Source organism: Amblyomma mixtum, chromosome 3 (genome assembly GCF_055824585.1).
Source record: "Amblyomma mixtum isolate Tamu chromosome 3, ASM5582458v1, whole genome shotgun sequence".
NCBI classification, from domain to species: Eukaryota; Metazoa; Arthropoda; class Arachnida; order Ixodida; family Ixodidae; genus Amblyomma; species Amblyomma mixtum.
The window spans coordinates 110,294,360-110,306,800 of record NC_143014.1 but is presented as its reverse complement, the minus strand read 5'-3'; the positions used below and the strand labels follow the sequence as shown (position 1 = coordinate 110,306,800).

The following is a 12,441-nucleotide window of genomic DNA, read 5'->3' as shown; positions in this document are numbered from 1 at the left end:
TTTTTATTTCTCCGCGCCTCATCCATGGCGCCGCTGGTAGCGCTGGAAGACAAAACGTGTATTGGGCGTTACTGAGTAGGCTTCCACCTTAGGCTAGGACCCTTTGCGACAGCCTTTCATCCGCCTCGGTAGCGCAGTGGAGGAGAAAGACGAAGACGGCATTCCGAACGGTCACGTTTTTGATGCTCTCCGCAGAAATGGATAAATCGGCCCTAGGCCGAGGTACTGTTGCGGCTTCTGCTGCCAGTAATACTTACTGTACTGTTCTTCCCAGTCTGCCTGCTGGTAAGCTGGTTTTTAACTCCGTATTTCTCCATGCGGACCTTGCTGGCCGTCCCTATCGTGCCCAGGACTTCAGAGATGCCTTACGGGGTGTCATTGACCTCTTGTGACATCAGCTCTATCGGACAGTTTCAGATGTCTCACGTATGGATGATGACATGCAAGACAGCGTTAGCGAAAGCTAAGCTCGTGAGCACTCAGGAGTTACAAGTGAAAAACCGCCGTTGTCTAGTGATTGACCCGGAACCGAAGACAGTAAAGCTCAAGATACTTTGGCTCCCAGAACATCTTGAAGATTTTTACATTCGGGACGCCCTTCGAGCTTGCGGAACGATTACGTCCATCACAGTGGAGCACTGGAGGGTTCCAGAAATGGAGGGCATGCGCACCTTGAATCGAGACGTTGCCTTGACTCTTGCTGATGGCGTCACTGTCAACGACGTGCCTCACATTTTGACAATTTGCGGTGTACATTGTCTGGATTAGTGCCAGGAAGGCCACCACTGTGTCTCCGTTGCCACAAGGTTGGCCATATACGCCATCATTGTCGCACTCCTCGGTGTGATGATTGTCGGCGTTTCGGCCATACTACAGAGGAGTGCGTAGTGTCGTATGCTGATAAGCTACGCGGTGGCACCCGTGCCATGGACGACGCATTGCAGGAGCACTTGATGGACGCAACAGAAGTTTTCGATGCTGCTGTTGGCACGCCAGCCGTTGCGCCCATTGACTCAGCGACTACTGACCCGCTGTCTGGCCCCGTTCCTGCTGTGCAGCATGAGCCTACCCAGCCTTCACAGATGGAGCAGCTGTCTGCAGATGATGAGCGTCGATGCCTGGCGCAGCAGGCTCCAGCTATATGCAGTGTCAGTGATGGCACTCTTGGCGCACGTGCCTGTGCTGTGCGTGGGCCAGAGGAAGACAAGGATGACGGTGTGGCTCCGGCGCCGAGTGCCTGCACTGCTGCATCTTCTAAGGCTCCTGCCGGATGTGCCACACAGGTAACAGAGTGCCAACCTGGCACTTCACTCCCCGACGGCAACTGTGATGCCGATGAGCAAATTTTGAGTGTGGCCTCGAAGCGCGGTGTGTCTCCGAGTTCTGCCTCCTCTGAGGAAGACAGTGTCCCCGCCAAGCACAAGTCCCGCCGTCGAAAGTCAAAGAATAAGAAACCTCCTCGGCGCTCCAGATCAAGGAGAAAGGGCGTCAACTCTAGGGAGGTCTCACCTTCCGGAGTGATGCCCCCAGACATCGTGGATGCCTGATTGAAGCTCAAGTTAGCCACCATAGCGTCTAACCAGCAGTTGACTGTCGCAACACTCAACATATGTGGACTGCGTTCAAGGCAGAAACAGGTACAGTTACGCCGATTGCTTTGGGGCAATCGGCTAGACACTGTCGCTATTCAAGTGTCGTGTCCGGTCGCTGTGTTGAATGCAGCGAAAGACGCACACGGTACTTTAAGACTTCGTTTATTTAAAGCCGATGAGGGTGCGACCAGCGTCGACCGAGGCAGGAGCCGAACTGGCCGCCCGAAGAAAGGAGGGAGCGGAGAAGCGTCCACGGGAGGGAGTGGCTTCCCAAAACAGGAGGAGGATGCGGGGGCGCACCATGGGGGGGGCATCTGGCGACAGCGTGCGACGAGGGGCAAGTGGTCGTTAGGAGGAGGATGCGAGTGGTCGTTAGGAGGAGGATGCGAGTGGTCGTTAGGAGGAGGATGCGGGGGCGCACACACACAAAAGCAATAAGGGGACACAACACTTCCTTCCCCCTTAGAAAGTTGCCTGGTATCGTGCAGGGGGTCGGCGCTCACGCGTGGAGGCGCGCTGGCTTTGTGCGCTCGGGGGAGAAACACTTGTAGGCTGGCTGTTGTTCGCTGTGTCTCCTAGGTCTGTCCTGGGCGAAGTCTCTTCTTCCGGGAAGAGGTGCCAGGCTATGTGGGAAGATGGTGCACGTGTTCTCTCCGCTGGCGGACAGCTCTCAGACGGCGTCGTAAATCTACGCAGCTGGTTGAGATGTCGGCGTGCTACTGTGCCATGTATGTTGACGAGCCAAGAGCGCAGGCCTATGCGTCTGACAATTGTAGCTTCCTCCCAGCGTGGCTTTTTCAGAAACTGTCGGGCGAGGACGCGCTGCCCCTCATTAAGCGTGCCGCAGCGCGGAATTGCTTTTTCTTCCCGGAACGTCTCTGCCTTTGGCTCGGGGAGGATGGCTGTGAGCTGGGTTCGCATTTCACGCTCGAACATCATTTTCGAGGGGGTCTCGCCTGTTGTGCTCTGAACCGTCGTGTGCTGCTTGAAGAGAAAGCGCGCAAGGCGGCGCTGCAGCGAGCCTGTCTGATCTCTTTCAAGGGCGCGTTTTAGCTCGGCTACGTAGCGCTCGGCTTGTCCGTTTGTCGCTGGGTGGTAGGGGGCCGATGTAACTGATGAGATCCCGTTGTCGCGATAAAACTTGAGGATCTCCGCAGACACAAACGGTGTTCCGTTGTCCGACACTACCTTGCGCGGCAGGCCGAACGTTGCAAATAGTGATCGGAGGTTGTCAATGACTGCTGCCGAAGTCGTCTGTCCCATTTGCCTTATCTCAAGCCACTTTGTGTAGGCATCTACGACCACAAGGAAAGTGCAGCCCTCAATTGGTCCTGCAAAATCAATGTGCAGTGTGTGCCATGGTGTGTCTGGCTTTTCCCATTCTGGGACAGGAGCTTTCGGCGGGGCGCTCCGGCTGCTCTGGCAAGGCTTGCATTCTCGCACCACTGTTTCGATGTCGTTGTCAATGCCAGGCCACCACATGTAGCTTCTGGCACACTTTTTCATTGCAACGATGCCCCGATGTCCGGCGTGGATGAGAGACATAGCTTGTGCGCGTAGTTCTCTCGGCATCACAACTCGGGACCCAAATATGATGCAGCCGCGATGGGTGCTCAACTCTGTAGCTCGCCTGCGGTAAGCGTCGAAGTTGTCCCCTTTGAGTTTATGCACGTTGCCTTGTTGAACAGCTGTGTAAACTAGCCGGAGAGCTGCGCACTTCTGCGTAGATGCTGCAACTGTGCCTGCTGTAAGCGGAGGTTCTGGCAGTGCTTCGAACATCAGAACGTCTCCTGGTGGTGTGGCCCATTCTGAATGCTGCGTCGGCTCGATGACACCTTGCTGCTCCAGTTTGTCCAACTCTTTTTCAACTGAATCTCGGAGAGCAAACGGCACCGGCCTGGCCTTCAGAAATTTGGGTTGCGCGTTGTCCAACAACTCCAGTGTGACCGGGGGCCCTTCGTTTCCTGGAATCTCTTCCGAGAATACTCTTTCGTATTTCTCTTGCAGTTGCTCAACCATGTTCTGGCTCGGCGTCTGGTGTATGCCGCATATCATCACGCCTAGTGGAGAAAACCAGTTTCTCCCTAGAAGGCTTGATCCTGTGCCCTTCACAACAAGCAGAGGTAGCGTATGGGTCTGGCCGTTGTAGTTAACCTGCACGTTGGCAGAGCCCAATAGTGGCAGATTCTGTCCTGACCACGTTCGCAGGTGCGTGTCGTCTTGTTGCAGGGCTGGTGCGTCAGATGGCCATGAAGTTCGGAACGTGTCCTCACTGATCAGAGTACAGGCTGCGCCGGAGTCCACCTCGAACTTAATCAGCTGGTGATGTACGCTTACTTCTGTAAAAATCTTCGGTCGCGTGCCGAGATTCATGGTGTTCAGGTCGTACAACACAGATGGTGTTGCTGATGTTGTTCCATGGAGATCAGATAGCGGCGTATTCTCTGAGGCGTTGACGCTGTGATTAGGCTGGGAAGGTGACTTTATCTTGGCAAGTCTCCGTTTCGTAATGCATGCTCTTTCGATATGCCCTCGCTTGTGGCAAAAATTACACGTGGCTGACTGGAATCGACATCCCTGGGGGTTGTGTTGGTCGTCACACCGCCAGCAGCGTTGTGCCTTTTTGACCGATTTTACAACAACAGAAGGCTTGCGCACCTGGTTGCTTGTCTGGTGTACCGGCTCGGTGTTCCGGCGAATCCCTCTCTGCTGGTGACCGGCGCTCTCCGCTCGAACGGCGATGTCGTAAGCTTTGCTGAATGTGAGGTCCTTCTCAGCGAACAGGCGCTGCTGCAGTGACTCGTCACTCAGTCCGCACACAAATCTGTCGCGTAACATCACGTCCAAGGGAAGCATGGTGGTGTTAGCAGAAGAAGCTGCGTCTCCCTCCTGCCCGGTAGCTGTTGTCGACAGCGTTCCAAAATTGCAGTCGGCAGCGAGCTTCTTGAGCGCGGCTACGTAGGCGCTCACAGTTTCTCCTCCCAGTTGATCTCGTCGTTGGAAGCGAGCCCGGCTGTAGACCTCGGATGGCCTTGGGTCGTAGTGCTTTTGCAGCGCTTTTACGATGTCGTCGTAAGACACTGCCGCTGGTGTGCTTGGCTGAATAAGGGCGCAGACAGTATCGTAGGTCTGCTCCCCGCACAGCGTCAGCAGGTTGGCCCTCTTCAAGGCTGGGTCTGTGATGTTGTTAGCTTCAAAGTAGAACTGAAGGCGTCCAACCCACGATGACCACGATGAGCCGTTGAACTCTGGTATCTGATTGGGAAACCCTCGCGTAGCCATGGCTTGTCAATAGCGTTGCGTAGCGCGGGTCGAATCCACTTTCTCGTCGCCACTGTCGTGTCCGGTCGCTGTGTTGAATGCAGCGAAAGACGCACACGGTACTTTAAGACTTCGTTTATTTAAAGCCGATGAGGGTGCGACCAGCGTCGACCGAGGCAGGAGCCGAACTGGCCGCCCGAAGAAAGGAGGGAGCGGAGAAGCGTCCACGGGAGGGAGTGGCTTCCCAAAACAGGAGGAGGATGCGGGGGCGCACCATGGGGGGGCATCTGGCGACAGCGTGCGACGAGGGGCAAGTGGTCGTTAGGAGGAGGATGCGAGTGGTCGTTAGGAGGAGGATGCGAGTGGTCGTTAGGAGGAGGATGCGGGGGCGCACACACACAAAAGCAATAAGGGGACACAACATGAAGAAACTAAGATAGAAAGTGAAGTGGATACAGAGATAGCCCTGCGACCTTTCCTAACAGATTACAACGTCTGTCTGTCGCACTCAGTGGGTCTTTCGGCAGGTTGCTTTCTTTTCATAAAGAAGAGTCTACCTATTTCTGACTTTAAGTACCAGGTTGACATAGAAGGGCGTCTGATATGTTGTGACTTTCGACTGCATGGCGAGTCGTGGAGGGTTGTAATGTGTATGCTAGAAATAATCCGGTGCAACGAGCAGTTTTTTTTTTCATGCAATTGCAACTCTCCTAGGATGTGCTCGTTATGTCGTTTTCATGGATGACTTCAACTGTGTGTGCGACCCACGCGATCGCACAGGTCCTAACCAAAACGCCGATAAGAGCTCTGGTATAGTATTGTCTATTACTGAAAACGCAGGTTTAATTGATGCCGGATTGTCATACGCCTTCACATACATCAGAGGAGCCTCACATTCACGCCTTGATCGCATTTACGTTTCCGTAGATCTCCTTAAACAGCACATTTCATGTGATGTCAAGCCTGTTTCTTTCTCAGATCATGCTATGGTCATTGCGCGGATTGGAGAATGCGCCCGTCCCAAATTTCAGCCGCAGTGGGAACTGTGGAAGCTTAATTCCGAGCTACTAAATGATGAGCATTTTCAGCAGCGAGTGATGACAGCTTTGGAATCTTGTTTGGTCATGGATGTCCCATTATTTGCAGCTTGGGAGATGTTTAAGCTAGAAGTTCGTAGCATAGCTATTGAGATCGGCTCCGTGAAGTCTTATCTTAAGCATGGTGAGGAGAAACGGTTACTTCAGAGTCTTTATAATCTGCATGCGCTTGAATGTGAGGCTCCTGGCTTGTACACAAAGGAAATTGGTGCTGTTAAGTGCAACCTTCAGAAGTTTGATGCAGAACGCTATCGTGCGGCCCGTGTACGATCCCGCAGCAACCGTGCTCTGCACTCTGAGAAGCCTACTAGACAGGCCTTGCTAGATGAGCGTCGTCATGTGGCTGCCAAGCGAATTTCTGAGCTTTACTGTGGTGGTGCCCTGGTCACAAGTACAGATGTCATAGTTACCGAGTTTGAAAACCACTATAGCTCTCTGTTTGCTGCCACGTCTAGCACTGCTGATGATGATCATATAGCGCGATTGGTGTCCACGATTAACCTACTCAATGAGGATGAGTGCAAGGCAATAAGTGGCTCTTTAAGCTTGGGTGAACTGCAAGATGCAATTGATCAATTGCCGCTTTCGAAAACCCCGGGGCCTGACGGCCTCTCAGAATTTTACAAGGCATTTAAATCCGTTCTAGCCCCTGTCCTGTTCCAAATTTTTGAGACAAGTATTGATGTTGAATTTCTGCCTCAGTCATTTACGAAAAGTCATATTGTCTTTATACCAAAGACCGAGGATAAGGAAAAACTTCGATTTGTAGATGGCTACAGACCAATCACGCTTTCTAATGTAGATTATAAGATTTTTGATAAAGTACTGTCAAATCGGCTGCAGCTTGCAATGTCTACTTTGATTGGGCCTCATCAAACATGTGGCTTGCGGGGACGATCAATAAAATCTAACCTACATGTAGCGCGTACGGTGTTGTAGTATTGCAGTGACGCTCAAGAACAATTAGCAATGCTGCAAATTGACCTGGCAAAGGCATTTGATCGAGTGTGCCATTCATTTCTTTTTGCACTTTTAAATCACGGCAATCTCGGTTCAATACTTTCTACTGGCATACGCCTTTGTTACAAATCCTGTACCACGCGCTTGATTGTTAATGGCTGTCTCTCGCAACCAGTCCCAAATCAGTCTTCGGTGAAACAAGGGTGCCCACTGTCTCCGCTCCTGTTCGCATTATACTTGGAGCCACTTTGCATAAGTGTTATAAACAGTAGAGCTGTCAATGGTTTCCGAATAATGGGCCACGAACTGAAGCTATTGGCTTATGCAGATGACCTTGCGTTTTTTTGCACTGATAAGCCAAGCATCAATGAGGTTGTTCGTTTAACGGAGGACTTTGGTTCGGTGTCAGGAAGTCGGATTAATCGCTCTAAGAGTTGCGGTTTTTGGTTTGGTAGCTGGGGTACGACACTTGCTGAATAGGCTGGTATAACATGGACATGCAGGCCACCAAAGCACCTTGGCGTCCCTTTGAGTGCCTATAAGCATAGCGCACATTATTGGAAAGACCGCGTGTCAACTCTTCAGCGCTATGCTCAAACGTTTGTCCCCCATGGCCTCTCAATTTTTGGCAGGGCGACCGCCTGTAATCTGTTTCTCGCCACTAAAATATATTATGTACTGCAAATTATTCATTGCGCAAGACTTCCTATCCAGCGTTTTCACAGGGCTTTCGCTACTTTTGTGTGGGATTCGTCTTTTGAATCCATGAGGCGTGATAACCTTTTTCGGCCTGTAAGCGCTGGCGCCCTTGGTCTAGTTCACCTGTATGTCCGACAGATAGTGTCACGTTTCATGTTTTTCCGTGACACTACACACCCAATAGTACGTTCATTCCTGCAAATAAATTTAGTTCATGTTTTACCCAACCTCATTGTGTCTTCCAATGTTTGTGACCGTCCGTGTTTGTGGGGCATAATGCAAGAGGTGTGTTTGGCTGTCCGTTTCCTACTTGTTCGTTTTTCTCCTGAGTTCCTTTTTTTTTTTTAGTGTCGAGGAAAAAGTTGTATAAGGATATGATTAGTATGCTCTTCCCTCCGCCCATGTAGCGCTCTCTGTATTTTGGTTTACCGGGGCATGACGTACTCAAAAGAGTACGTAAGATGCCAGTCTCGCCGTGTACAAAGACCTTTTTCTTTAAGTTACACACCGGTACGTTGCCCGTTAGAACATGGTTAGAGAAAAAGGGCATTTTTGTGTCTACCGTTAATTGCCGCCTTTGTGATGAACCAGAAACAATTGAGCATTGTTTCATCAGTTGCAAAGATGCAGTACTCTTCTGGGATATCCTGCAACGCACATTTAAAAAAAGAATTCATCTGACTCCACATTCTGTTCGCTATCTCACGGCGCTGCCATTTGTTGATGAACCCCTGGACATGTTCTTTCTGATTGGACTGCACAGCCTCTGGAAAACCCGCATGATGGACAGACACTGTGAACCTGTTGTCTACAAAGGATCACTTCAGTCGAATGGTTATTCATCTATGAGACGTGTATGCCCAGACTGAGTACGAACCGGAGTGGCACTCACTATTAGTGATGTGCTCTGCATTGCCCCTTTTCTAGTGCATGGTCTTTTCACTATGTATTGTTTAACACTGTTTTCATAATGGCTTGTATATAGTTCATGTACATAGAACATTACATCACTGTAATAAATACCATGTTGAAGAAAAAAAAAGCCTCGGTAGCGCAGTAGGCAGCGCGTCAGTCTCATAATCTGAAGGTCGTGAGTTCGATCCTCACCCGGGGCAAGGCGGTGTTTATTTTTATTTCTCCGCGCCTCATCCATGGCGCCGATGGTAGCGCTGGAAAACAAAACATGTATTGGGCGTTACTGAGTAGGCTTCCACCTTAGGCTAGGACCCTTTGCGACAGCCTTTCATCCGCCTCGGTAGCGCAGTAGGCAGCGCGTCAGTCTCATAATCTGAAGGTCGTGAGTTCGATCCTCACCCGGGGCAGGGCGGTGTTTATTTTTATTTCTCCGCGCCTCATCCCTGGCGCCGCTGGTAGCGCTGTAAGACAAAACGTGTATTGGGCGTTACTGAGTAGGCTGCCACCTTAGGCTAGGATCCTTTGCGACAGCCTTTCATCCGCCTCGGTAGCGCAGCATTCTACTTCCGGCCACCGAGCGTGACGGACGCAGGATCATGAGCTCCAGCGGAGCGGCGATAGCGGCCCTTTCCAGCCGCGGAAACAGGCTCGAGGACAACGAAGATAGCGACTATCAGATTATTCTGCCAACTTTGCCCACCGGACGCGTTGTTTTTAACACGCTTTTTTTGCACGGCGATGTGCGGGTTAGGCCATACAGGGTCGAGGATTTCCGCGACGCCCTTGCCAACGTTGGTGCGCTCCCCGACGTTTTGGCGTTGGGGGCGTATCAGATCAACCATGTGTGGGCTGTCACCTTAACCAGCACAGAAGCAACAAAGAAGCTGGCGGAGTTCAAGGAACTGGAAGTTAAAGGTCGCCGCTGCCTCATCATCGATCCCGAAGACCAACAAGTGAAGCTGCGACTCCACTGGATGTTGCACGGCGTTGCAGATGATGACATCCGGACGGCCTTTGCGGCTTTTGGGAACGTGACCGAAGTGACCCGGGAGAGGTGGCGTGTTCAAGGCGTCAAGGAGAAGGGGTCCACCACGAGGACGGTGCTCCTGAAATTGAAGCCGGGCATCAAGGTAGATGACTTACCGCACCAGCTGCGAGTCGCCGGGGAATTAGCCCTTGTCGTTGTGCCTGGGCGGGCGATGCAGTGCTTACGCTGTCGAGGCACGGGACACGTCCGCCGCGAATGTAAGGTGCCCCGATGTTCAAAATGTAGGCGCTACGGACATGAGGAGGCTGACTGTGTGCTCACGTACGCTTCGGCCGCGGGACCTGGAACGAGGGAGCGGTCGGCGGAGCTCACTATGGACGTAGTCGAGGCAGAGGAGGCGGCAAAGGGAACCGGAGAAGAGCGTACGCAGGCACGGGAGACAGTCTCGTCGGGAGACTCCGCTCGAGACATCAAAGCTGCCAGCGATGGGGGGAGGAGTGACGCTACGCCCTACCTCCCTAGGTCAGACGAAGAGACGTCACCTCAGCCGGCAGACGACATGGAGCAGGATAACGGTGAGGAGCACCCGGACACCAGCGGTACTCGTTCGCCAAGCGTCACAGCCCCAGCCAAGCGACCCCACACACAGACCGATCTCGAAGGTGACAAGGCAACAGTCCCCGGTGTCGACGAGCCGCCAGCAAAAACAGTCCAACCCCGGCGGTCCACACTACGTCCGCGGCCAAACCTTTCTTCGGAGAGGCGTGCTGCGGACAAAGCGCCCCCGCTGCCAGTTCAGCCGCTCGCACCAGACGGAGGCGGTTCCAACGACGGCGTCTAGCCGCGCGCTAGACGAGGAAGGTAAGCACCATGCTTTCGGTCTATTCACCCTTTATGGAAATGGCGCCTGAAACCCCTTTGAGTGTAGCCACGTTAAATGTCAGGGGACTGGCAGCCAAAAAGAAGCAGAGCCAAGTACACCGCCTGTTAAGTGACCATGATATCGACGTGCTTGCCGTACAAGAAACAAAGGTTGATGGGGAGGAAGAGACCGGGAGCATGGTGCAACGTTTCACGGCTAGATTTTACGCCATTGTGAGCCACGCGGTAGGGACATCGGCTGGGTGTGTATTGTTTGTCAAAAAGCTGCCCGGACTGATTGTACAGGCTCACTACTCATGTCTGTCAGGACGGTGTGTTGTAGCCGATTTTGCATATTCCAATGCTGAGTGGCGCATTATTTGTGTGTATGCACCTAACATTGTTGAGGAAAGAGCAGTGTTTTTTGAGAATGTTATGCAGCAGTTAAGTACGGAGAGGCAGGTTGTAATGCTGGGCGATTTCAACTGTGTACTGAATGCTCGGGACAAAACCAGCACACGCGGCTTCAGAGACAAGAGTACTGATGTGTTGTGCCAGTTAACAAGCGAGTGGAATATGGAAGATGTGGCTGAGTACCTGGGGGGAGCGCGTGCCGTGCAGTACACGCACTTCCAAGGTTCGAGCCACGCGCGCCTTGACAGAATTTACGTGTCGCTGGATTTGATTCCCGTATGTAATGAATACCAAGTTGTGCCCATGACATTCACGGATCACTGCTTAGTGAAATGCGTATTCGGCACCAGAAAACGAAGGAATGCATTTAGCTGGGAGTTATGGAAATTTAACAACAAATTGCTCAGCGATGAAGCCTTTAGACGGGTTGTACTGAATGAACTCATTAAAGTAAGGCCGGGCACATTGTACGAAATCTGGAAGCAATGGGAGATGTGCAAAGAACAGATTAAAATAAAGGCCATTGATAGGTCCAGTTGCCTGCGGTATCAGGAGAAAATTAAAGAAACCCAGCTAAAGGCTTTGCTGGAAAAACTACATGAGCAAGAATGTAAGGCACCCGGCAAATGGATAGAAGATATTAGGAAAATAAAAGAACAGCTTGCGTTGATGGAAGAAGACAGATACCAAGGAGCGTTAGTAAGGGCAAGGGCGGAAAGCTGGAACATGGGCGAGACGCCCTCGAAAAGAGCACTGGCATTGGAAAAGGCTCATGCAGAGAAAAATCATATTGATAAGATTGCATGGGGCGGCATGCTATCGTCAGATGACGATCATATCAGACAAGGCTTCTTCCAATATTATCAGCAGCTTTTTAACAAACAGGAGGTCGACATAAACTTGTTCAAAGAAAAGTTTCTTATGGCTATGCCACGACTAGACGAGGACACGAAGAAAAGATTAGAGATGCCAATCACAGAACTCGAGGTCGAAAAAGCAATCGATAGTTTAAATATGGGAAAGTCGCCTGGGCCAGACGGCTTAAGTGCAGCTTTCTATAAGGGGTTCAAGAACGAAATAGCGCCAATATTGACTGCGTTGTTCCAAGAAGCCTACGAAATAAACAGATTGCCGCTGTCATACGGGTCATCTCACACTATTCTAATTCCCAAGACAAATAACGAGGAAAAGCTCCAGCAGGTCACAGCTTACAGGCCAATTTCCTTGACTAATGTCGATTATAAAATATTAATGAAAGTGCTAGCAAGGAGGCTGCAGTCAGTAATCCAGGATATTGTCGGCCCTCATCAAACGTGCGGGATAAAGGGGAGATCAATTATGACTAACATACACACGGCAAGATCGGTTCTGGAGTGTTGTGATCTGACTAATGAATGTGTGGCCATCCTCCAACTAGACCTCGAAAAAGCATTTGACTGTGTCGCCCACGAAATTTTGCTCAGTATTCTGGACCACGCGAATGTAGGTTCCGTAATTCGAGAGGGTGTGGCCATGGCGTACCGCGGCTGCACTACGAGATTAATTATAAACAAGAGTCTGGGGGCCTCCATTCGGGTGCAACGTTCGGTACGCCAGGGCTGCCCCCTCAGTCCCCTTTTGTTTGCCATTTACATAGAGACACTATGTTTGAGCA

General features: G+C 51.5%; 2 non-coding genes across 2 annotated transcripts; both read left to right on the top strand.

The window, feature by feature from the left end:
• The first annotated feature begins 8,651 nt into the window (after positions 1-8,651).
• On the top strand, positions 8,652-8,724 carry TRNAM-CAU (transfer RNA methionine (anticodon CAU)). The gene has a single exon. It is a non-coding gene; the product is annotated as a tRNA-Met (tRNA).
• Positions 8,725-8,858: 134 nt separating this feature from the next.
• On the top strand, positions 8,859-8,931 carry TRNAM-CAU (transfer RNA methionine (anticodon CAU)). The gene has a single exon. It is a non-coding gene; the product is annotated as a tRNA-Met (tRNA).
• Positions 8,932-12,441: the final 3,510 nt, after the last annotated feature.